This window comes from Cherax quadricarinatus, chromosome 37 (genome assembly GCF_038502225.1).
Source record: "Cherax quadricarinatus isolate ZL_2023a chromosome 37, ASM3850222v1, whole genome shotgun sequence".
NCBI classification, from domain to species: domain Eukaryota; kingdom Metazoa; phylum Arthropoda; class Malacostraca; order Decapoda; family Parastacidae; genus Cherax; species Cherax quadricarinatus.
This window is the reverse complement of record NC_091328.1, coordinates 11,452,386-11,478,213: the sequence shown is the minus strand read 5'-3', so window position 1 is coordinate 11,478,213 and position 25,828 is coordinate 11,452,386. Positions and strand designations below refer to the sequence as shown.

The 25,828-nt window shown below is 43.2% G+C and overlaps 1 protein-coding gene across 3 annotated transcripts in view; it reads left to right on the top strand.

Annotated features, from left to right (window-relative positions):
- Window positions 1–25,828, top strand: part of stx (ubiquitin-like domain-containing protein stuxnet) — a 420,592-nt gene that overhangs the window by 310,583 nt on the left and 84,181 nt on the right. The window contains exon 1 of one of the 3 annotated variants that reach the window (XM_053796941.2): window positions 21,292–21,408. The exons of the other annotated variants lie outside the window; for them this stretch is intronic. The gene's annotated coding sequence lies outside the window, so the exon portion shown is untranslated. Of the gene's footprint in view, window positions 1–21,291; window positions 21,409–25,828 lie in introns of those variants that run through there. 3 annotated transcript variants of the gene reach the window in all.

The window sequence follows — 25,828 nt, the reverse complement described above, 5'->3', positions numbered from 1 at the left end:
CGGTGATGTACTCGGTGTTATGGTCACCCCAAGGTCTTTCTCCCTGAGTGAGGTCTGTAGTCTTTGTCCACCTAGCCTATATTCTGTCTGCGGTCTTCTTTGCCCCTCCCCAATCTTCATGACTTTGCATTTGGCTGGATTGAATTCGAGGAGCCAGTTACTGGACCACATGTCCAGCCTCTCCAGGTCTCTTTGCAGTCCTGCCTCATCCTCGTCCGATTTAATTCTTCTCATCAACTTCACGTCATCTGCGAACAGGGACACTTCAGAGTCTATTCCTTCCATCATGTCGTTCACATATATCAAAAATAGCACTGGTCCTAGAACTGACCCCTGTGGGACCCCGCTCGTAACAGGCGCCCACTGTGATACCTCTTCACGTACCATGACTCGTTGCTGCCTCCCTGTCAGGTATTCCCTTATCCATTGCAGTGCCCTTCCTTTTATGTGTGCCTGATCCTCCAGCTTCTGCACTAATCTCTTGTGGGGAACTGTGTCAAAGGCCTTCCTGCAGTCTAGGAAAACGCAATCTACCCAACCCTCTCTCTCGTGTCTTACTTCTGTTACCTTGTCATAAAACTCCAGGAGGTTTGTGATACAAGATTTGCCTTCCATGAACCCATGCTGGTTTTCATTTATAATCTTGTTCCTTTCCAGGTGTGTGTTCATGTGTGTGTGTGTGTTCATGTGTGTTCATGTGTGTGTGTGTGTGTTCATGTGTGTGTGTGTGTGTGTGTGTGTGTGTGTGTGTGTTGGTGTGTATTGGTGTGTGTGTGTGTTCATTGTGTGTGTGTGTGTGCGTGTGTTCATTGTGTGTGTGTGTGTGTGTGTGTGTGTGTGTGTGTGTGTGTGTGTGTGTGTGTGTGTGTGTGTGTGTGTGTGGGTGTGCGCGTGTGTGTTGGTGTGTATTGGTGTGTGTGTGCGTGTGTTCATGTGTGTGTGTGTGTGTGTGTGTTGGTGTGTGTGTGTGTGTGTGTTCATGTGTGTGTGTGTGTTCATGTGTGTTCATGTGTGTGTGTGTGTGTTCATGTGTGTGTGTGTGTGTGTGTGTGTGTTGCGTTCCTTGTAACCCGCTGCTCTATTGTTTTTGTTAGTGATTGTTAGCGTGTTCTGCCTCACTTCTTCCTTCCATGACTAGCTTAATTCTTTTCCTCTTCCGCCTCCTCTTTTCGTTCACAATTTTTCTTCCTTTCATTCGTTTTTTTTTCATTTGTTTTTGTTCCTATAGTTATTTTCACTTCCGTATTTTTATTCAAAGTTTTTTTTTGTTGTTGTCCGTTCTTGCCTATCCAGAGTTTTATTGCCATTTTTGCTTTCTAATTTCTTTGTTCCTTACGCCTGTTCCATGGTGAAGTGTGTGGTGCTAGCACCAACAGTCTGATTGATCACCCACTCAAATAGACCTCGTCTGGGTCCTAGAATAGTCTGTAGATAACTACAAGTAGACTGCTGGTAGACTACAAGTAGACTTCTGGTAGACTGCTGGCCTACTAACTTTTGGTAGACTGCTGGCCTACTAACTTCTGGTAGACTGCTGGCCTACTAACTTCTGGTAGACTGCTGGCCTACTAACTTCTGGTAGACTGCTGGCCTACTAACTTCTGGTAGACTACAAGTAGACTTCTGGTAGACTGCTGGCCTACTAACTTTTGGTAGACTGCTGGCCTACTAACTTCTGGTAGACTGCTGGCCTACTAACTTCTGGTAGACTGCTGGCCTACTAACTTCTGGTAGACTACAAGTAGACTTCTGGTAGACTGCTGGCCTACTAACTTCTGGTAGACTGCTGGCCTACTAACTTCTGGTAAACTGCTGGCCTACTAACTTCTGGTAGACTACAAGTAGACTTCTGGTAGACTGCTGGCCTACTAACTTCTGGTAGACTACAAGTAGACTTCTGGTAGACTGCTGGCCTACTAACTTTTGGTAGACTGCTGGCCTACTAACTTCTGGTAGACTGCTGGCCTACTAACTTCTGGTAGACTGCTGGCCTACTAACTTCTGGTAGACTACAAGTAGACTTCTGGTAGACTGCTGGCCTACTAACTTCTTGTAGACTGCTGGCCTACTAACTTCTTGTAGACTGCTGGCCTACTAACTTCTGGTAGACTACAAGTAGACTTCTGGTAGACTGCTGGCCTACTAACTTCTGGTAGACTGCTGGCCTACTAACTTCTGGTAGACTGCTGGCCTACTAACTTCTGGTAGACTGCTGGCCTACTAACTTCTGGTAGACTGCTGGCCTACTAACTTCTGGTAGACTACAAGTAGACTTCTGGTAGACTGCTGGCCTACTAACTTCTGGTAGACTGCTGGCCTACTAACTTCTGGTAGACTGCTGGCCTACTAACTTCTGGTAGACTGCTGGCCTACTAACTTCTGGTAGACTACAAGTAGACTTCTGGTAGACTGCTGGCCTACTAACTTCTGGTAGACTGCTGGCCTACTAACTTCTGGTAGACTACAAGTAGACTTCTGGTAGACTGCTGGCCTACTAACTTTTGGTAGACTGCTGGCCTACTAACTTCTGGTAGACTGCTGGCCTACTAACTTCTGGTAGACTACAAGTAGACTTCTGGTAGACTGCTGGCAGACTAACTTCGGGTAGACTGCTGCCTACTAACTTCTGGTAGACTGCTGATAGACTAACTTCTGGTACACTACAAGTAGACTTCTGGTAGACTACAAGTAGACTTCTAGTAGACTAACTTCTGGTAAACTACAAGTAGACTGCTGGTAGACTATATGTAGACTGCTGTTCTTTGTTCTATGTTTGTGTGCCAGTTATCAGTGGTCCGTGATTGTTCTTGTTCTCCATGTGAGTTAGATGTTCTTGTCCGTTACATTTCATTGGTCAGACTTGCCTTTGTTCGTGTTCTCCCTGTTCTTGATTTGCAATATTCTTCCCTGTTCCTGATTAATGATCCGCATTCCTGTTCTTGTGGTTTTTGGCTTATTTTGTTTGTTCTTCTTGTCCAATCTTTTCCTATTCTCTATTTTGTTGTTCTGTGGCTTGTGTTAATGTTCTTGTTGTGATCTTTATCCTTGTTTTCGCCTGTTCTAGTATTCTCTCTCCCTCCCTCTCTCGGCTTCCCCTCTTTCTCCCTCCTTCATGTATTCCTCTCTTTGTCCCCTCTCTTTACATTTTTCCTTTCCTCTTCTCCCCCTCTCTCTTTCCCTTTGTGTTTCCCCCTTTTTCCCCTTCCCTATATCGTTTCTTTTCATCTTGTTCACTCTCCGTTCTCTTCACACCCTTCTCTTAATCCTTTGTTCTCTCTCTCCCTTATATATATATATATATATATATATATATATATATATATATATATATATATATATATATATATATATATATTTATTTATTTATTTATTTATTTTGGCTTAAATGGCAACTCTCTTCTTGCCGAATAAGGGAAGCGAAAATTTGTGTATGCGGAAATTTCGCAAAAATCATTCTGAACCTAACGAAAAAAAATATATTTCGTTATGTCTGTTTATTATTCAATTATTGTAAATTTATCTAAAATTTATTTAGTTGGAGTTGCGCTTGTTATAATAAGGTTTAGGTAAGTTTTCTAAGATTCTTTTGATACAAAATTATTATTTTTTATATTAATATAAATAAAAAATATATATCTTTAAACGATGATGGGGTCCACCGCTGGTGTAAATTGTGGGACCCACAGCCTCGGAGAAGTGGATAAAAAGGCTTCAAGGAAGAATATTTGGATTTCTTCCTGAAGCCGTTTGAATATTCCATTTCCCCTATTACCCATCTTTTCATTCCTTTTAGAAAGGACTTAATTTTAAATGAGTTCTTGCTAATTGACCAGTTTTACCTATTCGACACGACATTTATATATATATATATATATATATATATATATATATATATATATATATATATATATATATATATATATATATATATATATATATTTATATATAATATAGGGAGGTACCACCTGTAGAACTGTCCTGGGGACCCTCATCCACAGGGAAAACTCTAGGTTCTCCCTGAAGCTGTTTGAAAATTTTCTCCTACCACCCACTATATATTCTACATATGGTTTATTTAAAAACAAGATACATTGACAAAAATACAATACGGAGTAAAACAACATTGATAACGACTTAGAGCTACATCTCGAATACTTCGTCCAGCTCCCCGGCAGTGGGCCGCGTGCCCAGAATGCTGCAGGCATTTCCTCTCTGGATCGCGACACTGAGTCTCTGAAAGAGGAAGCTAGTCGCCCTGTGGAGGATGAATCGAACCCTGGTTCTTGCATGTGGCAGGTCCAACTCTGTTTCTCCTTGGCTCAGTGGTACAGCGTTGGGTCCAACTACTGAAGAGACCACGGTTCAATTCCCCTCCGTCCCGTGGCTGTCTTTGAGAAGTAAGTTAGCGTGTTTCTGCGAGGATGATAAGTCGCGTCAGTGGTGGTACCCTTGTCTGGCACCTTTGGCTGGTACCCTAAGCTGGCACCTTTGTCTGGTACCTTAAAAGCTGGCACCCTTTATGGTACTCTAAGCTGGCGCCCTTGTCTAGCAACCTAAGCTAACACCCCTGGTTGGCACCTTTGGCGCCTTATGCTGACACCCCTGGTTGGCACCTTTGTCTTGTGTATTCCTCTGGGGTCTCGTTGTACAATAGTTTAGAAACCCAACAAGTTGAAGAATGAGATACTTGTGTAACATTTGGAAATCTTTGTTTAGGAAACGTTTCGTCAGCCAGTGACTTCTTCAGTCCAATACAGAGAAGAACAGTGTTAGATGAGAAGGAGAATAAGGTAATCAGTCCCTCAGCCTGGAGTCGATGTGATCAGTCCATCAGTCTTGACTGATGGACGGGGGCTATCAAACCTCTCTACGGTAAACCCGTAGGGGTCATCAGTGCCTGGGTAGAAGGGGAGGCACTTAGCCTGGAGGAAAGAAGAAAATTAGACACGTGTGTCTAATTTTCATCTTGTCGGTATTGTATACCATTCATGTACAACATGGAGGAAAGGCTTTTGGTCCAGTTTCTTCAGATCAAGAGCCCTTTGCCAGCATGAAGGCTCGCCACGCCCTTCAAGGGTGTGTACTGTGTAAACAGGTGGTCCGCCTCCCTGCTGGTGTAGACTAAATGTAAACACGAGCAGCGGGTTGCCTCCGCTGCTCAACCTGAAAAAATTACTGATTACGTGAAGGCTGCATCACCACCGGCTGGTTAAGACTGCAGCCGCGGCCTGCCTCCTCACTGAGACCGAGAGAGAGAGAGAGAGAGAGAGAGAGAGAGAGAGAGAGACTTGGAAATGGATACCTGGAGGTTATTCCGGGGATCAACGCCCCCGCGGCCCGGTCCATGACCAGGCCTCCCGATGGATCAGGGCCTGATCAACTAGGCTGTTACTGCTGGCCGCACGCAGTCCAGCGTACGAGCCACAGCCCGGCTGATCCGGCACTGACTTTAGGTATCTGTCCAGCTCTCTCTTGAAGGCAGCCAGGGGTTTATTGGCAATTCCCCTAATGCTTGATGGGAGGCTGTTGAACAGTTTTGGGCCCCGGAGGCTATCTGCCGAAGAAGACCTATCTACTTCTATCTAGATTGAGGACTATCGACCATTATTTAGGTGTCTGAGGCAAAGATAATGTAGAGAGAGAGAGAGAGAGAGAGAGAGAGAGAGAGAGAGAGAGAGAGAGAGAGAGAGAGAGAGCGCTTGTCTGATGCTCCAGGTATCGTAAAAATGTGAAACAATTATGTGTTTCCTAATGAGATGTACATAGTAATAGTGAATTGAAGGGTGAAGGGAAGGGTGATGAAGGGAAGTGGTAGTGGAGAGAAGGGTGATGAAGGGAAGAGTGGTGGAGGGAAGGAGAATACAGGAGTGGGAAGGGAGAATACAGGAGTGGACCACAGGTTGAGGGTTCAGTTGTGTTCGGCCCCTCTTTCAACCCTCATACAACCATCTTTCAACCCTCATACAACCATCTTTCAACCCTCATAAAGCCATCTTTCAACCCTCATATAACCATCTTTCAACCCTCATACAACCATCTTTCAACCCTCATACAACCATCTTTCAACCCTCATACAACCATCTTTCAACCCTCATACAACCATCTTTCAACCCTCATACAACCATCTTTCAACCCTCATACAACCATCTTTCAACCCTCATACAACCATCTTTCAACCCTCATACAACCATCTTTCAACCCTCATACAACCATCTTTCAACCCTCATACAACCATCTTTCAATTCTCTTTCAACTTTCTCTCGCTGACAGCCATCAGTGACCTGGTTTCTCTTAATTTTGATGATTCTCGTTATCCAGCCTATCATAGTTTTGCGGTTGTGATAGTAATATTGTGGTCCTTGCACGTACGCCCTTTCCACACTGTTCCTCTTATTTCTCTTCATTCCCAGTCGATCGTTTGTTTATGGTTTGTATTCAGATAGAATGTGCCGTAGTTGAATATATCGGTTTCTTGTGGTCTGCTGCAAGACTTGTGTACACTGCTCTGGAGGTTTGCTGCGAGTAAAGAACTTAAAAGGATTCTCTCTCTCTCTCTCCCTGCCTCTTCTCTCTCTCTCTTTCTCTCACACACACACGCACTACCGTCATTTACCGTCTACAGGATAGGACATTAGAGATTTACGTCTCGTTTCGTTACGAGTAACATTTGACGGCAAAAAATATTTTTGAATCTAAATATCGAAACTCATCAAAGGACATGCTGCAAAACACACTTTTATCAGGAGAACGTTTCGCTCTATACCGATGTCTCTTTGATAAAAACTCTACAAAAGAGCGAAATGGTGTCTTTCCTTCACGAGAATAATAATATTCAACAGCCGCGGGTCTCGGTCAGGGTGGAAAACTCTGATGCAAGAAGTGAACTTCAGATCGTGGCTGACTTTGTGCGTATTTCGTGATGACCCAGCCTGAGTTAACCTGTGTTTTATCACGTAACGTATACCGTGGGAAGCTGCACTCTCAGCCATGAACTGGTTTACCTGGAGGGTTTCTACCGGGAGGGTGTTCCGGGGGTCAACGCCCCCGAGGCCCAGTCCTTGACCAGACTTTACCCCTAGTTACACTAGGGGTAAAGTCTTGTGTATCCTCACTCCTCCTCTGGTATATATGTAGCGAGTTTGAGGTCTAGTGAAGTCTGATATTGTTGATGTAACAGATATACCCTGTGGGTGCATACTTCCCTCTTTATCTTCGCTCTCATTCGTCCCTTCATTCCCCTCCTCCCTTCCTTTCCATTTCTCTCCCTTTTCTCAGTTTTCAACGGAGAAAGAAATAATTGATTTAGAACTATTTTCCCAAGTTTTGTAGACTTTTTAACCTATACTCTTCCTCCCACACTCACCCTTGCGTTTTTTCTCCCCACACTTCTCCATTTTTCCCACACTCACCCCTGAGCTTTCTCCCCACACCCTTGCGTTTTCTTCCCACAATAACCCCACGATTTCTCCCCACACTCACCCCTACGTTGTTCCTTGACTCCCCACATCACCCCACTGAGTGACCCTGGTTGTCTCGTTCACATGATCTATCTCGCAAAACGTGATTTTCATATTGTTATTATCATCACAAGGCCATCTGTCTTCTTTTTTTTATGGAGGTGAGGTGTGTGGTAAAAATTTCCATCTTTGTTTCAACACTGAACTGTGTCACGCTGTGCAATCTCTCCTCCCCCCTTCTCTAAACACTCACAAACCTCATCTAAGTTCTTCTAATGCAAAACGTATTTTTTATGCAAACAGAGATATGATTTTTTTTTAGATTTCGCCTCCGAAGTGGCTAGTTTATTGTGCACCTCATGACTATCCTGTGGACGGTGGCGCAGGAGCCTACGGATACAGATAAGGCCTAGGAACTAGAAGCTGAAAACAGGACTACATCATTTCCAAACTGAAAATATAGAGCAACCTTTGATATATCAAAGGTATATCAAAGGTTGTTCTATATTTCCAGTTTGTTTCATCTGTTCCAACTTGAGGATAATTGTTTATCTTCATTAAGATACCTTGACACCTGTACCTTACCTTTGATGAGTTTCGAGAGTCTTTCTACTCCCGGAGCCCGGCCATGGGCCAGGCTCGTCTGGTGCCAGCTTGGTCAACCCGGCTGTTGCTGCTGAAGGCCCGTTGCCCCGCATATCCATCACAGCCTGGTTGATCTGAGGTGTGTGACAGGTGCCAGGTCGTCCTGATTGTGATGGTTATATATGTCTGTTGGTCACTAGCAACAACAGCCTGGTTGACCAGGCAGTCAGCAAGGAAGCCTGGCTTGTAGCCAGGTTGCAAGGGTAGAACAAACCCCGAATCACAGGCTCACTAACAAGCCTGGCCCAGGGCCGGGTTGCAGGAGTACAAAAACTCTCGAAACTCATCAAAGGTAAGGCTGTATTACACGACAGACTGTATTACATAAGATACTGTATCTCCACGATGAATGAGACTAGCATCACAGTGATGGATCTCAACATTCTCACAAGGCTGCCGCAAAACACTGTCCTCTCAGATCAAATTTTTGATAGCTATGTTGAGATAAGTAATTTTTTTCCTCTGTGCACGTCTTCGCGAGTTTAATATTACTGGTGTGTAGGATGTGTGTTGGTGGTACTTATGGTGTATGTGCTAGATGTGTTGGTGGTACTTATGGTGTATGTGCTAGATGTGTTGGTGGTACTTGTGGTGTATGTGCTAGATGTGTTGGTGGTACTTGTGGTGTATGTGTTAGATGTGTTGGTGGTACTTGTGGTGTATGTGCTAGATGTGTTGGTGGTACTTGTGGTGTATGTGTTAGATGTGTTGGTGGTACTTATGGTGTATGTGCTAGATGTGTTGGTGGTACTTGTGGTGTATGTGTTAGATGTGTTGGTGGTACTTGTGGTGTATTTGCTAGATGTGTTGGTGGTACTTGTGGTGTATGTGTTAGATGTGTTGGTGGTACTTGTGGTGTATTTGTTAGATGTGTTGGTGGTACTTATGGTGTATGTGTTAGATGTGTTGGTGGTACTTGTGGTGTATGTGCTAGATGTGTTGGTGGTACTTGTGGTGTATGTGCTAGATGTGTTGGTGGTACTTGTGGTGTATGTGTTAGATGTGTTGGTGGTACTTGTGGTGTATGTGCTAGATGTGTTGGTGGTGCGTGTGGTGTATGTGCTAGATGTGTTGGTGGTACTTATGGTGTATGTGCTAGATGTGTTGGTGGTACTTGTGGTGTGTGTGTGAGATGTACATGTTGGTGGTACTTGTGGTATGTGCTAGATGTGTTGGTGGTACTTGTGGTGTGTGTGTGAGATGTCCATGTTGGTGGTACTTCTGGTATGTGAGAGATGTGTTGGTGGTACTTGTGGTGTGTGTGTGAGATGTACATGTTGGTGCTACTTCTGGTATATGAGAGATGTGTTGGTGGTACTTCTGGTATGTGAGAGATGTGTTGGTGGTACTTGTGGTGTATGTGTGAGATGTACATGTTGGTGGTACTTCTGGTATGTGAGAGATGTGTTGGTGGTACTTGTGGTGTGTGTGTGAGATGTACATGTTGGTGGTACTTCTGGTATATGAGAGATGTGTTGGTGGTACTTCTGGTATGTGAGAGATGTGTTGGTGGTACTTGTGGTGTATGTGTGAGATGTACATGTTGGTGGTACTTCTGGTATGTGAGAGATGTGTAGGTGGTACGTGTGGTGTGTGTGTGTGAGATATACATGTTGGTGGTACTTCTGGTATGTGAGAGATGTGTTGGTGGTACTTGTGGTGTGTGTGTCAGATGTACATGTTGGTGGTACTTCTGGTATATGAGAGATACCCCACCAAATGACTACCTCACCGGCAACTACCCGAACACACTGTTCCTAGCTCCGACTAACCCATACGAAGTCTCCCTTATTATCAATGCACTAAAAAACAAGGCAGGAGATTTAAGTACCTTACCACCCTTTATATACAAAAAAGTGTCACAAGTGCTATCTCCAATCATTGCAACACTCTTTAACAAATCCATTGAATCCTCCACCTTCCCTACAGTACTCAAAATAGCAAGGGTCACCCCGATCCACAAAGGAGGAGACCAAACAGAGTTGAATAACTATAGGCCAATATCCAACTTACACCCTCTCTCAAAAATCTTCGAAAAATTAATTCATAAACGAATCTACTCCTACCTTATCTCCCAAAACATACTCAACCCCTGCCAATTTGGATTCAGGCCTAATAAAAATACTAATGATGCTATTATACACATGCTAGAACATATATACACTGCAATAGAGAAAAAAGAAGTCCCACTGGGGATCTTCATTGACTTACGTAAAGCTTTTGATACAGTTGACCATGACTTGCTCCACGTAAAATTGTCACACTATGGTATAAGAGGGCACTCCCTCAACTACCTCAAGTCATACCTCAGCAACAGAAGCCAATATGTGTACGCAAATGGGGCAAACTCTTCTGCGCAACCAATTACAGTTGGTGTCCCACAGGGAAGTGTCCTTGGCCCTCTTCTCTTTCTCCTATACATAAATGACCTTCCAAATGCTTCGCAATTACTCAAACCCACACTATTTGCAGATGACACTACATACGTCTTCTCTCACCCGAGCCCAGTCACACTAGCCAATACTGTAAATACCGAATTACAGAAAATATCTACCTGGATGAGGACTAACAAACTTACACTAAACATTGACAAAACCTACTTCATTCAGTTTGGTAACAGAGCTACAGATGTCCCTCTTAACATAATGATAAACGGATCACCTATCACAAAGCTAACAGAGGGAAAATTCTTAGGAATCCACCTTGATAATAGACTCAAATTTCACACGCATATACAACAAATTTCTAAGAAAATTTCCAAGACTGTAGGCATACTATCGAAGATACGGTACTATGTTCCACAGTCAGCCCTCCTGGCCCTATATCACTCTCTTATTTACCCCTATCTCACCTATGGAATTTGTGCATGGGGCTCAACAACAATTAACCATCTCAGACCACTAATTACCCAACAAAAGGCTGCAGTTAGAATGATAACAAATTCTCACTACAGGCAGCACACTCCACCAATATTCAATACACTAAACCTACTCACCATACAAAACATCCATACTTATTACTGCACCTATTACATACATAGAACACTTAACTCTGATATTAACCCTCCCCTCAAACATCTCCTTGCCAACCTCAACAGAACACATGACCATAACACAAGGCACAGATCACTCTTTGATGTTCCTCGTGTTCATCTCACACTATGCAAAAACTCAATGCACATAAAAGGCCCTAAAATCTGGAATTCATTACCTGTAAATATAAAAGAAACACTACCTGTTTATAAATTCAAGTCTCTACTCAAAGATCACTTACTCACCCAAAACCAAATAAATACTGAATAACTGAACCTTATAAATTGTATATCTTAAATGTTTCTCACAATTATATCACATAAATGTTAAACCTAAAACCGAATCTAACTTTATTATTTTTTAAATACACTACCTAACAGAATCCTTCATATGACTGAATGCAACCATATGACCTGTCTTTGTAATACTCACTTGTGCTTTATAGTAATCTGTTTACATTAATGTTTTATCACTGACTTCATCATTGCTTAGTTAATCTTAAGTTAATTTTAAGCCAGCCCGTAATGCTATGCATAGTATAAGTGGCTTTGGCATGCTGCTCTTATCTGTATTTTTTTGTACCTCTGTATGTGTGCTCAAATTTAAAATAAATAAATAAAAATAAATAAATGTGTTGGTGGTACTTGTGGTGTGTGTGTGAGATGTACATGTTGGTGGTACTTCTGGTATGTGAGAGATGTGTTGGTGGTACTTGTGGTGTGTGTGTGTGAGATGTACATGTTGGTGGTACTTCTGGTATGTGAGAGATGTGTTGGTGGTACTTGTGGTGTATGTGTGAGATGTACATGTTGGTGGTACTTCTGGTATGTGAGAGATGTGTTGGTGGTACTTGTGGTGTATGTGTGAGATGTACATGTTGGTGGTACTTCTGGTATGTGAGAGATGTGTTGGTGGTACTTCTGGTATGTGAGAGATGTGTTGGTGGTACTTCTGGTATGTGAGAGATGTGTTGGTGGTACTTCTGGTATGTGAGAGATGTGTTGGTGGTACTTCTGGTATGTGAGAGATGTGTTGGTGGTACTTCTGGTATGTGAGAGATGTGTTGGTGGTACTTCTGGTATGTGAGAGATGTGTTGGTGGTACTTGTGGTATGTGAGAGATGTGTTGGTGGTACTTGTGGTATGTGAGAGATGTGTTGGTGGTACTTGTGGTATGTGAGAGATGTGTTGGTGGTACTTGTGGTATGTGAGAGATGTGTTGGTGGTACTTGTGGTATGTGAGAGATGTGTTGGTGGTACTTCTGGTATGTGAGAGATGTGTTGGTACTTGTGGTATGTGAGAGATGTGTTGGTGGTACTTGTATGTGAGAGATGTGTTGGTGGTACTTCTGGTGAGAGATGTGTTGGTGGTACTTGTGGTATGTGAGAGATGTGTTGGTGGTACTTGTGGTATGTGAGAGATGTGTTGGTGGTACTTCTGGTATGTGAGAGATGTGTTGGTGGTACTTCTGGTATGTGAGAGATGTGTTGGTGGTACTTCTGGTATGTGAGAGATGTGTTGGTGATACTTCCCGCGTCTTGGCATCGGCTTCTCCCTCTGAATTAATGTTTTTAATAAAAAAAAATCCTAATTTTCCTTATTGAAAAAATGGAATTTCTGAAAAATCCTCAAAAAAAAAAAAACTTGACAAGTTTAAAAAATTTTGCGACTATCATTTTCATTTTTTCATTTCGTATAAAGTATTACCTCCAGCACTGTTGGAAGGGCTCTTGATCCTAGGCACTGGAGCTAGCCTCCCCTTGGATGGCTTCTCATTCCAGAAGCATGTTATGACTTAATTGTGTTGGTAAGGTTGATTCCTGGTTCCTGGCCTTATCTTTTATGAACGTTTGACGAGCCTGGCCTGTGGCCGGGCTCCGAGAGTAGTAAGACTCCCGAAATTTATCAAAGGTATATTAAAGGTATGTGGATTGAGTTTGGTTGCTATCCTGCACACTGTTGTGACAAGTTATTACACTGGAAGATAGGGGGGTGTTATGCCTGGGGTATACCTGGAGGGTATTTCGAGGTACAGAAAGAGAATACTGTCAACATGCGTGGCCCAAGACTCTTCTACGTACTACAAGCAGATGTTAGAGATATTGCTGGAACGTAGGTGGGAGTTTTAAAGAAGCTGAAGAGCTTTCTGCTACAAGTTGCGAGTCTGGAGAGTTGTGATGGCTATGTGGGTCTGCGGGGCCGCCAACACAAGCAAGTCAGGTTGCTCTGCTGATCTAGGGTAGAAGAACCCTTGAAACAAGTCACAGGTTAGTTGCACGTTATAAACAACGCTTTCGTATCATAGTTATTTCAATTTTTCAACCAACTTCAGACCATACAAATACTTCCTTACATTACTATGGTTCATCTGTGTCTTCAGCTTCCACCTGTAACCCCTTGAGTCTTGTGTGTGTGTGTGTGTGTGTGTGAAATGATTTTTGCCTTTAAAAGATAAATGTTAATTTCTTACGGATAAAGTGATGAATTTTAGTACAAGGGATCATAGTTTTGGAACCTGGGAATTTCTGATAATCCCTGCAAATCTAGAAAGGCCTTGTCTTGTAGTGAAAGGAAGAAGTTGACTTAATCTTACAGCATAATGGGTGTTGAACTTCTTAACGATATTGAAGACTTGGAAAATCCTTCTTACAATGTATATTGAAGGTGCTGAGATCTAGGAAGTTCTTCTTACCTTACCTGCCGTAAATGCCCCTGCATGTTAGTGCCTTTCTTTGTACTTAACACTATATAAAATGTAATCACACATTGTAACCTTTGCAAATAAATAAAAATTGTTTGTAGTTAGAAAGGGTATTAAACGTCTTGAAGATCAAAGGAAGGACTTCCTTTGAGCACAGGAAGTTCCCAGAACACAGGAAGTTGGAACCACTTCGCCTCTATCATTCATTCCGTTTGTTTCTATTTGGAAAAAAGATAAGTATTATATTTTGAAATAAGATTACTCAGTGTTCCACTCTCAATTTTTCACTCTAAAATAAACCTGAACGACGTATTGTACTCTGAAACAAGACCATGAATGATAATTCCATCAATCATTCACGGTATCATCAGACTCTGACAGGATGATAACGAAAGTTAGAGATTTCCAGTAAGTTTTTAACGTGTTATCATTTATATAAGAGAGTTCGACAGATGAAACGCTTACACAGTCTTGTTTAAAATGTACATAGCAGAGGGTGGAAGAACAATGTAATGCTCTCTTTTTCCTCTCTCTCTCTTGTCCTTGGTCTACCACCCCTACTACAGCTGCTACTACTACTACTACTACTACTGTTGCTTCGTTAACACTATACTCTATGACTCTCTCCCTCCCTTTCGCGCTTTGTGTGACTAGTTAATGATCTAAGTCGGAGCGAAACGTCGTCATAAGTATCATTGTCCTGTGTGCGAGTTGTTCATGTATGTATCAATATCAAGAGGATATAAAGTCTTCCAGTGAGCGTCAGTCAGCACTGTGTTCATCAAGGAGAATTTCAGTTGCTCCGCTGTGCAAGAATGTCTGTAGGACACCCGAAGGGTGTTTTCGGAGGTCAACTACCCCACGGCCCGGTCTCAGACCAGGACTCCTGGACCCAGTCCCAGACCAAGACTCCTGGACCCAGTCCCAGACCAGAACTCCTGGACCCAGTCCCAGATCAGGACTCCTGGACCCGGTCTCTCTTTCTCCCTCCCCCTCCCAGTAATTCACCATTTCCTCACCTCCCCTTCTGTGTATGTGTTCGTCTCCGCCTCCCCCGCTGTTATCACCCACTTCCCCTCTTCCTCTTCCGTTGAGTTGCACCCTCCGCCTCCCCATCCCTCCCCTACCCTTCCCACGCTCAGCTTCCCTCTCTCTACACCTCCCATTCCACCCTCCCCAATATCCCCTCTTCCTCTTCTCCCCCTCCTCCCCTCCCACTCTCTCCCCACATTCCCTCTCTCTCCCTTGCCTCTCTTCAACTCCCACACTATCCTCTCATCCCTCTTTTCCCCCCCCTCACCCTTCCTCCACTCTCCCTTTCCCCTCGACTACTCACGCTGTTCTCCCCTCTCCCCCTCCCCCCCCCGATAGTTTCCGCGACGGTGCTGGGGTTTGGGTGGCAGTGCCGCTTGTGACGTCATGAGCGGTGCCACCAGAGAGCCACCCTGGCACTGATGCCGCTGGCGGCCCTCACTTGTGACGCCCACCCCTCTTAGTTGTGGGCGTGGGCGTGGAGCGGCGGTGGTGGTGGTGCTGTTGGGATGGTGGTGTTGAGGTGGTGGTGGTGTTGGATGACGGTCATGGTGGTGCTGATGGGATGGTGGTGGTGGTGGTGCTGATGGGATGATGATGGTGGTGGTGGTGGTGGTGATTAGATGGTGGTGGTGCTGATGGGATGGTGGTGGCGGTGGTGATGGAATAGTGATGGTGCTGATAGGATGGTGGTGTTGGGATTATGGTGGTGGTGCTGATGGGATGGGTCGGATGGGCAGGATAGACAGGGATTAGTAAGAATATATAACTATGAAGGAAGGAAGTATCAAGGAATGGAAATCAACTCCGTGGGTAAAACGATTCACAACACTTAAATTGGAAATGAAAAGTAGACGTTTCTGTTGCACCTACACGATGTTTCTGTTGCACCTAGACAACGTTTCTGTCATACCTACATGGCGTTTTTTCCACCCAGACGACGTTTCTGTCATACCTACATGACTTTTTTTGCACCCAGACGACGTTTCCGTTGCACCTATACGACATTTCTGTCGCACCTATACGACGTATGTATTGCACCTAGACGACGTTTCCGTCGTAACCTGATAATAGTTCAACATTGACTGATATATCCAGTGTCCATTTCCAGTTTGTTGTTTAAGGATATGAAGTCAAACATCTTACTAAGTACCTGAACCAGATTCACGGAATTCCTTATTTATAAACAAGTTCAAAGTACCACTAGCACGAGCCCTCAGTATTCCGTGAAGAGCCTAGATCCAGGTGAAATACTAGAGAGCTTAAAAAGTGCAGACATAGCGCCTTTGTATAAGGTAGATAGAACGCTAGCCAAAAATTACAGACCAGTAGTGCTAACATCCTTCGTTATAAATCTTCGAGAGGGTGATGAGATATCAAAATGCAGATTTCCTGGAACAGCATCTGCAGAACCCAAACCAGCAGGGTTTTACAACTGGAAGATCACGTCTGTCACAAATGCTGACCACTATGATAATTACGGAGGCGTTGGAAGAAAACCAGATATGATATACACTGATTTTGGAAAGGGGTTTAACATATGCGATCATGGGGTGATTACATACAAAATGAGGTCAATAAGCATTACGGGGAAGGTAGGCAGATGGATTTTCAGGTTTCTAATACATAGAACACAAAAAGTAGTAGTAAACAGATCAAAATCCAGCACCAGCGAGGTAAAAAGATGAGTTCCCAGGATACTGCCCTGGCACCTCTTCGTAACAGACTGTTACAAAAAACGCGATTTCTAATAAGCATAGAGACCTCAAGTGAATACTAGAAAGGACTGCCCTTCTAGCATCCAGCCTGTTACTGGGTTTTCGTAACAAGTAGTCAGTATCCTGGTCCAATTATCCATTAGAATTCAATAAGAATTATTAGTGCTTCAGGATTACAACTGGTAGGCTACTAACTAGAGAAATTAAAATTTAATAAATTTATTAATAACAGTCTAGAGGTATAAGATCAAAGTAAATTAATCAAAATCAAAATAATAATAATAATAAACACTTCTCTCGTGTACAGTAGTATTGTGCTGAAGACACATATCACATTTATACGTCTTAAGTACCATCTGGTACATTAACATTTAATACAATATACAAATAAGTTTGTGTGTAAGTGCTCTAAGTAGTTCGCTGTCTCTCAAGACTCGACTAGACTTAAACTAGTGACTGACAAAGTCCTCACATCAACTACTTCTTGACCACCTGGCAATCAGAATAGTTTGCTTGAACAATAAAACGACTGATAAATTAGACACATGTGCAACTCTTGGGTATCTTTATTGAGGAAACGTTTCGCCACACAGTGGCTTCATCAGTCAATACAAAGGAGAATCTTGAAGAACAGGAGGAGAATGAGGTAATCAGTCCCTCAACCTTGAGTCGATGTGGTCAGTCCATCAATCTTGAATAGAATACGGCATACGTGCGGAGAAGGAGCTTATAAACCGTTGGTAGGAGAGGTGCAGCAGTCATAGGTGGTGTCACATTTGTTCAATGTGGAAGTAGGTCGTGCCCAAGAGTTAGGCAAGCGAAGAATTCCCAAGTATTAAGATCCCAAGAAGTTGCAGTGTCTGACAGGTTTGTAGATGAATGGTTCATAGAACCGACGTGTTGATAAATTAGACACATGTGCAACTCTTGAATGGAATACAGCACGTATGCCGTATTCTATTCAAGATTGATGGACTGACCACATCGACTCAAGGTTGAGGGACTGATTACCTCATTCTCCTCCTGTTCTTCAAGATTCTCCTTTGTATGGACTGATGAAGCCACTGTGTGGCGAAATGTTTCCTCAATAAAGATACCCAAGAGTTGCACATGTGTCCAATTTATCAACATGTCGGTTCTATGAACCATTCATCTACAAATAAAACGACTGCTAAGCCCAATAGCAATATAACAAGCAACTGCGACACAGAATCAGGATCAAGGAGATAATATAACGACACTAAGTAGGGACCATCAGCAGATCCTCCACAAAAGTCACAAAACTCCCATACTACTGAATCTAAGTTCAGCATAAGAAAATCCCCGACTGTGACAGTACACAGATACCAGTACAAGTTAGGTCAGAAGCTACAGCTCAGGACCTGAGTTTCTCAGTGTGTCTATGCGACACACAACCTCAGTACAACGTCGAAAATCACTAAGTCTATACAATGTTCTGTGAACAGAGTTCTACAGAACCAACAACAAGAAAGTGACAGAGACAATCTTCCAACAAGGGCCAATAAGGGAGAGTTAGGCACGTCTTGTCAGGAATACGTCCAACCACCAAGAGAGAGTAGCCCAGACTGCCTACTCCAGGCGAGGTGTGAACACCCCCCCCCATCACGTGATTGCTCCGTGGACTGTTGCTGCCCAGCAACACCGAGAAGCCGGCAGGGAAACTAGCAATGAGCGATAATTACAGTAGTTAGACAATCAAGACTTGAACTATGAGCATGCGTATATATATGTTACATCCTACCTAATAAAAGTAACTAAGTCAAATAATAATATAAAGCAATATATTTACGATTTAGCTATTATCGCAAATATAAGCAATATAAAATTATATGAAAAGGTAATACTCATTATATACATTGTGATCCATTCAGGGGTCGCAACACATAGATAAAAACACACATCACAATTTTGTAACATCATTTGCAGATGACGCTAAAATAAGCATGAATGTCACTACGGTAGAAGACACTGAAACAATGTAGGAAGATTTAAGCAGGATTTTGCAGTTGGCAGTAGAGAACAACATGACGTTCATTGGTGGTAAGCTCCAGCTGCTTAAGTATGGCAAGAATGAAGAACTTAAAAGAAACACTGTATACAAAACTCAAGAGGATCACCAAATAGAACGAAAGTAATACGTGAAAGACTTGGAAATAAATTTATCAGCTGACCTTTGCTTGAAAGAACACAAATGTCAAGATAGCCAGGAGGATGACGGGGTGTGAGGTAAGATGGGAGGGAGGAAGAAGGATGGGTAAGGATGGAATGTAGGAAAGGTTGGGGAGAGAGGGGGGATAGGTGGGGTTATAAAAGGGTAGTGGCCTATCCACTTTGGTGTATTTTGAATACGCGTGTGTGCATTGTGAGTAATTTATAAAGAGGTTGGTTTTATGAGTGGGGTATATCTCCTGCCCATCAATTGCACACTGTTATATTGTTGTTATACCAGTGCGTCATTGGGTAATGAGAACCTTCAAAACAAGAGAAATAGCATGCCAGTGGTGATACTTTTCAAATCGCTTGTGCTTTCTCATCTGAAATATTGCTGTGTTGAGGACCCCTTTCAGGACAGCATAGATATAGGAGCTGGAACAGATATAGAGAACGTTTACAGCCCACAGAGAGTCAAACTATTTAAATTACTGGGAACGTCTCAAAGTCCTAAATATGTACTCAGTGGAGAGGAAGAGAAAAATACATGATAATAATATATATATATATATATATATATATATATATATATATATATATATATATATATATATATATATATATATATATAGGATGGGGTCCACCTCTGGTGTAAATTGTGGGACCCATAGCCTCGGAGAAGTGGATAAAAAGGCTTCAAGGAAGAATATTTGGATTTCTTCCTGAAGCCATTTGAATATTCTACTTCCCCTACCACCCCATCTTTTAAACTATTTTTTTTTACCAATAGGAATATTTTATTACATAATATGGTACAGAAGATTTAAGAGATACATTGTTGATATAAAGGTGGCATATACGGTACATGTTGTTACGTGTGTATCACCGATTATAAGGCGAAAATCTCATCCAGCTCCTCAGAGCTGGGGCGTGTGCCCAAAATGCAGCATGCATTACCCCTTTGAACAGCCGCACTGAGCCGCTGGAACAGAAAACTAGCTGCCCTGGGATCCCTAGTTACCCTGATGAGTCTTTTTCCCAGCTCCTTAAGGAAATTAGATGCACTCTTTCCCCATGAGCCAAGGGTCTCTGAGCCTATGGGAACAAACATATAATGATGGGCAAGTTCTCCATATTTTCTAGACTTTTGGGACTCCCTAAAGCTGGCAGCTGCCCCTCCTTCCTCCCTGGTGTATTGGAGATAGGTATCAGCCAAGGTAGATGCACATGTATAGTCCCACACCACCTGCTTCCCATCTGTCCAGGCTTGAAGGGCGATACCATCTGGACGCTTCTGGCTGCCGTCAGATCTGCATAGTTGCGGTGGCTCCCTTACTGCTGGGCATCCAGCTGTTGTGAGGCTCCTCTTGATAATGTTATTAACCTCCTCATGTCTTGCAATCTTTCCCTCGGATTTACGGCACACAAGACCATGGTACCCGAATCGGTCTGCTGCTTCACTGCCACAAATACACCTGTGTTCGGCGAGAATAGGGGCGGCAAGTCGAAGGGCAACACCGATGCGGATGGTCTGTGGGTCGAGGCGTGTGCCAAGGCTGGAGTTGGGAACAGCCAACAGAAAGTCCCCAGCATGAGGGGCTCTCACTGCCAGCAGGCGGGCTCTATCCTTCCCTGACACACTCTGAAGCATCGTTGAGGCTATATTTTCCACTATTGGACCATCCCAGTGTGATTGTTTGTAGTTGTTGGGGGGAGCAGGTCTGGTTTCTGAGCCCGTTAGATTATCCCAGATCATTGCTCCGTCAATGAATATATATATATATATATATATATATATATATATATATATATATATATATATATATATATATATATATATATAAAGTGGAAAGTACTTGATCGCCTTGTTCCAGATCTGCACATTACTAGAGCAACATATTGGAGTGAGAGATGAGGGAGTTCAAAATAATCTGTGAAAAAACAGGGGTGCAGTGGGCACAATAAGAGAACACTATCATCATCAAGAGGAAACTGGACATGTATCTTCACCAGATGCCAGATCAACCAGGCTGTGATGTATATGGGTCAGCAGACTACTAGCAGCAACAGCCTGGTTGACCAAGCAAGCACCAGATGAGCGTGGCCCGTGGCCGGGCTCTGGGAGTAGAAAATCTCTCGGAATTCAAAGGTATATACCAACGTACCAACCGCTGATTTCTGGGGTCATCACTCCAGCTGTTCGGTCCCAGACCCGGCTGTGATGGATATGTGGGCCAGATGGCTGCCAGCAGTAACAGCCTGACTGACCAGGAAAGCACCAAACAATCCTGTTCCAGGATTGTAAGAAATCACTGGAAGCCAGTTATAGGTATATAATAAGTAAAGGTGTCCTGGTTGATGCATTAATCAGTCTGTTGGTGCTAGCAGTATGCAGGCCATGGGAGCACGCGGCCCAAGAGTGTTCAACAACCTTCCACCAGACATAAGGGTAATTACCAATAGACACCTGGCTGTCTTCAAGAGGGAGCTGGACAGATACCTAAAGTTAGTATTCGATCAGCCGGGCTGTGGTTCGTACGTTGGACTATGAGCGGCCATCAGTAACAACCTGATTCATCAGGCCCTGATTCACCGGGAGGCCTGGTGAAGCACTGGGCCACGGGGGCGTTGACCCCCGGAATACCCTCCAGGTAGGAACTACTTGTACCCACGTCTAATACGGCCTTGTTTTTGCCCGTAATGATTTTTTTGTCTTTATTCTGGATTAAAGAAAAAGTTATACAAGAGTGGTAGTTACTGTATACTTGGTGTTGGCTGTTAGCGACTACTTCAGTCACCATTAACTTCCTTCACTTTACTGTTTTCCCCCCGCCTTATCTTTGTGGGCTGGAATAATTGATGTGGATTTGGAGAATCGTTGGAGGACTGGTGTTTTGAAGGGGTGTTGGAGGGAGATACTGGTGTTGCAGGAGTGTTGAAAAATGATACTAGTGTTGCAGGAATGTTGGAGGGAGACACTAGTGTTGCAGGAGTGTTGAAAGATGATACTAGAGATGGAGGATTGTTGGAGGGAGACACTAGTGTTGAAGGAGTGTTGAAAGATGATACTAGAGATGGAGGATTGTTGGAGGGAGACACTAGTGTTGCAGGAGTGTTGAAAGATGATACTAGAGATGGAGGATTGTTGGAGGGAGACACTAGTGTTGAAGGAGTGTTGAAAGATGATACTAGAGATGGAGGATTGTTGGAGGGAGACACTAGTGTTGCAGGAGTGTTGAAAAATGATACTAGTGTTGCAGGAATGTTGGAGAAAGATGATACTGGTGTTGGGGGATGTTGGAGGGAGACACTAGTGTTGCAGGAGTGTTGAAAGATGATACTAGAGATGGAGGATTATTGGAGGGAGACACTAGTGTTGCAGGAGTGTTGAAAGATGATACTAGAGATGGAGGATTGTTGGAGGGAGACACTAGTGTTGCAGGAGTGATGGACGATGGTATTTATTACGGAGGCAGACGCTGGTGTTGGAGGAGTGTTGAACTGTCGTGCTAGTGTTGCGGGAGTGTTTGAAGGCAGACACTAGTGTTCTAGAGAGGGAAAGGTTATATTGGAAGTATGCTTGTAAATTAGTAACTATATTTAAGGTACAGGTACACAAGTACCTGTACCTAATTTACCCAGTATAACCCCCCCAAAAAAGTCAAAGTGACTTATTTCTATTGGGGTCCTTGTAAATATACATAATGTATATTTTATGTAACAATGTATATTAAATATAAACATACATAATGTATGTTTTATGTGCCTATAACCTCTGTGTGCTCTCAAGACCATTGTAAGAAGTAATGTTCTTAATTGCAGCTGAAAAACATAACTACAGAAATTCTTGTTGTTGTGTGATCAGCTGGTGTGATGTAAACAAAGAATTCTAAACGTGTCAGCTGATCAACTCTGAGTTGGTAATTAATGTGTTTTTCGTTTCTTTTCAGGTATGTTGTAAGCTGGTGGGAGAAGAGTTTGTGATGAGTGATCTCTGGTATGGTGAGTCTTACACTGTATCATCATACATCACAGGTAACTGTATAGTGATCTCTGGTATGGTGAGTCTTACACTGTATCATTATACATCACAGGTAACTGTATAGTGATCTCTGGTATGGTGAGTCTCACACTGTATCATCATACATCACAGGTAAACAGTGATCTTTGGTATGGTGAGTCTTACATTGTATCATCATACATCACAGGTAACTGTACAGTGATCTCTGGTATGGTGAGTCTCACACTGTATCATACATCACAGGTAACTGTACAGTGATCTCTGGTATGGTGAGTCTTACACTGTATCATTATACATCACAGGTAACTGTACAGTGATCTCTGGTATGGTGAGTCTCACACTGTATCATTATACATCACAGGTAACTGTACAGTGATCTCTGGTATGTTGCTGAACAGTTTTGGGCCTCTGACACTTAGTGTCATCTCTTATTGTACTCATGACACCCTGCTCGTCATTAGATTTATGTTGCATCGTCTGCTTTTGTAGGGAGTGATTTCTGTGTGTAGATTTGGAGTCAATCCTGCTAATATTTTTCTTTGGTATCTATGTTAAACCGCGTCCAGCCAGTACCAACCGGAAGGCCTGGTCTGGGACCGGAGCGCGAGGACGGGGGGGGGGGGTTACTGACACCGAAATCATCTCCAGGTGAACAGCAAATAAAACTTCAGGCTGTGTGGGCAAGCAGACCGCTACTAGCAACAGCCTGTTTGAACAGGCAAATCAACAGAAAAGCCTGGCAAGATCCTGTTTGAACTAACAAACAGAAAAGCCTGGTTGCCAGGGTAGAAAAACTCGTGTAGTCCATCACAGGTATATAACAAGTGTATTATTTACTTCACCTGATCTTCAGTCTTGTCCTCATTTCCCTGGCCTCATCTCCCTTTTCTTATCTCCCTTTGGTGTGTCTGGGTCTGTCTTCACTTGGCGATTTTTCCTCTCTCTCTCTCTCTCCTACTCTCTCCTCTCTTTCTCTTCTCTCTCTCTCTTTCCCGTCCATCTGTATCCCCTCGTTTCTCTCTCTCTTCCCCTCTTCATTAATCAACTTTCCCCTTTCCCAATTTTCCGATATTGCGAGTGTTCTTACCCTCTCCCCTTCTTACACGTTTATTTCTCTTGCTCTTCCCCCTTTCTTCTCTGGCTTCTTTCTTCTTTATCTTGCTCTTCCCCCTACCTTCTCTGGCTTCTTTCTCTGGCTCTTCCTCTCGGCTCCGCGTCCGTACCACCTTTCTCTTATCACACTTTTCTCTCTGCTAGTGCGCCTTTATCTCTCTCTCTCTATCTCTCTCTCTCTCTCTCTCTCTCTCTCTCTCTCTCTCTCTCTCTCTCTCTCTCTCTCTCTCTCTCTCTCTCTCTCTCTCTCATCCCCCTTCTGCTTCCTCCATCCCCCGAGCCAAATTCCCATTTTTCATGTCCCTTTCCACCATTCAGAACTGTCCCTTTTACAGTCATATATATATATATATATATATATATATATATATATATATATATATATATATTATACAAATACTTAAGACTTGAGATCCTGTAAAATATTGTACACGGAATAGTTATTTGTTTAATTTCTGGTTGTTCGTTGTTGTGTTGTTTTCAGGTGTTATTTGTTGCGAGGGGTGAGTGAGTGTTGTCTTGGTCGCCTGGGGTTCGTGATTTCTCATCTACACTTCAAAACACTTACTGAAGTTACGTGCGTAATTTACCTCCAGCACTTTGCAGGCAGTTAGTTGCACTTGGCTGCAGGGGTCACCGCCCCTGCTGCCCGGTCCCAGATCAGGCCTCCTGGTTGATGACCTGATCACCTAGGTTCATATTGCTGGCCGGATGATACTAGGATCTGCATGAGGCTGTCATCTGCTGAGGACGCGGTTAACCTCCAAGAAGATATAAACAAAGTTTTCCAGTGGGCAACGGTAAACAATATGATGTTCAATGAGGACAAATTCCAACTACTCCGTTATGGAAAACTGGAGGAGATAATAACTAGAACAGAGTATACTACTGACTCCGGCCATACAATAGAGCGGAAAAATAATGTAAGGGACCTGGGAGTAGTAATGTCTGAGGATCTTACTTTCAAGGATCACAACAGTGCCACGATCGCACGTGCAAAGAAAATGATAGGATGGATAATGAGAACTTTCAAAACGAGAGATGCCAAGCCCATGATGATCCTTTTCAAATCACTTGTTCTCTCTAGGCTGGAATACTGCTGTACATTAACATCTCCATTCAAAGCAGGTGAAATCGCAGATCTAGAGAGTGTACAGAGATCCTTTACTGCACGTATAAGTTCTGTCAAGCACCTTAACTACTGGGAACGCTTGGAAGCACTTGACTTGTACTCGTTGAAACGCAGGAGGGAGAGATATATCATAATCTACACTTGGAAAATCTTGGAAGGAATGGTCCCAAATCTGCACACAGAAATCACTCCCTACGAAAGTAAAAGACTGGGCAGGCGATGCAAAATGCCGCCAATAAAAAGTAGGGGCGCCATTGGTACACTAAGAGAAAACACCATAAGTGTCCGGGGCCCAAAACTGTTCAACAGCCTCCCATCAAGCATTAGGGGAATTGCCAATAAACCCCTGGCTGCCTTCAAGAGAGAGCTGGACAGATACCTAAAGTCGGTGCCGGATCAGCCGGGCTGTGGCTCGTACGTTTGACTGCGTGCGGCCAGCAGTAACAGCCTAGTTGATCAGGCCCTGATCCATCGGGAGGCCTGGTCATGGACCGGGCCGCGGGGGCGTTGATCCCCGGAATAACCTCCAGGTAACCTCCAGGACACAGTCTTAGAGTACTCAGAATGTACTCTCTGGAGCTAAGAAGAGACATATATATATATATATATATATATATATATATATATATATATATATATATATATATATATATATATATATATATATATATGTGTGATTTTGGCTTAAATAGCAATGCACTTCTTGCCGAATAAGGCAAGCGAAAACTTATGTAATAATTTCGCAAAACACATTCTGAATCTAACGAAAAAAAAACACTTCACTGTGTTTGTTTATTATTAAATT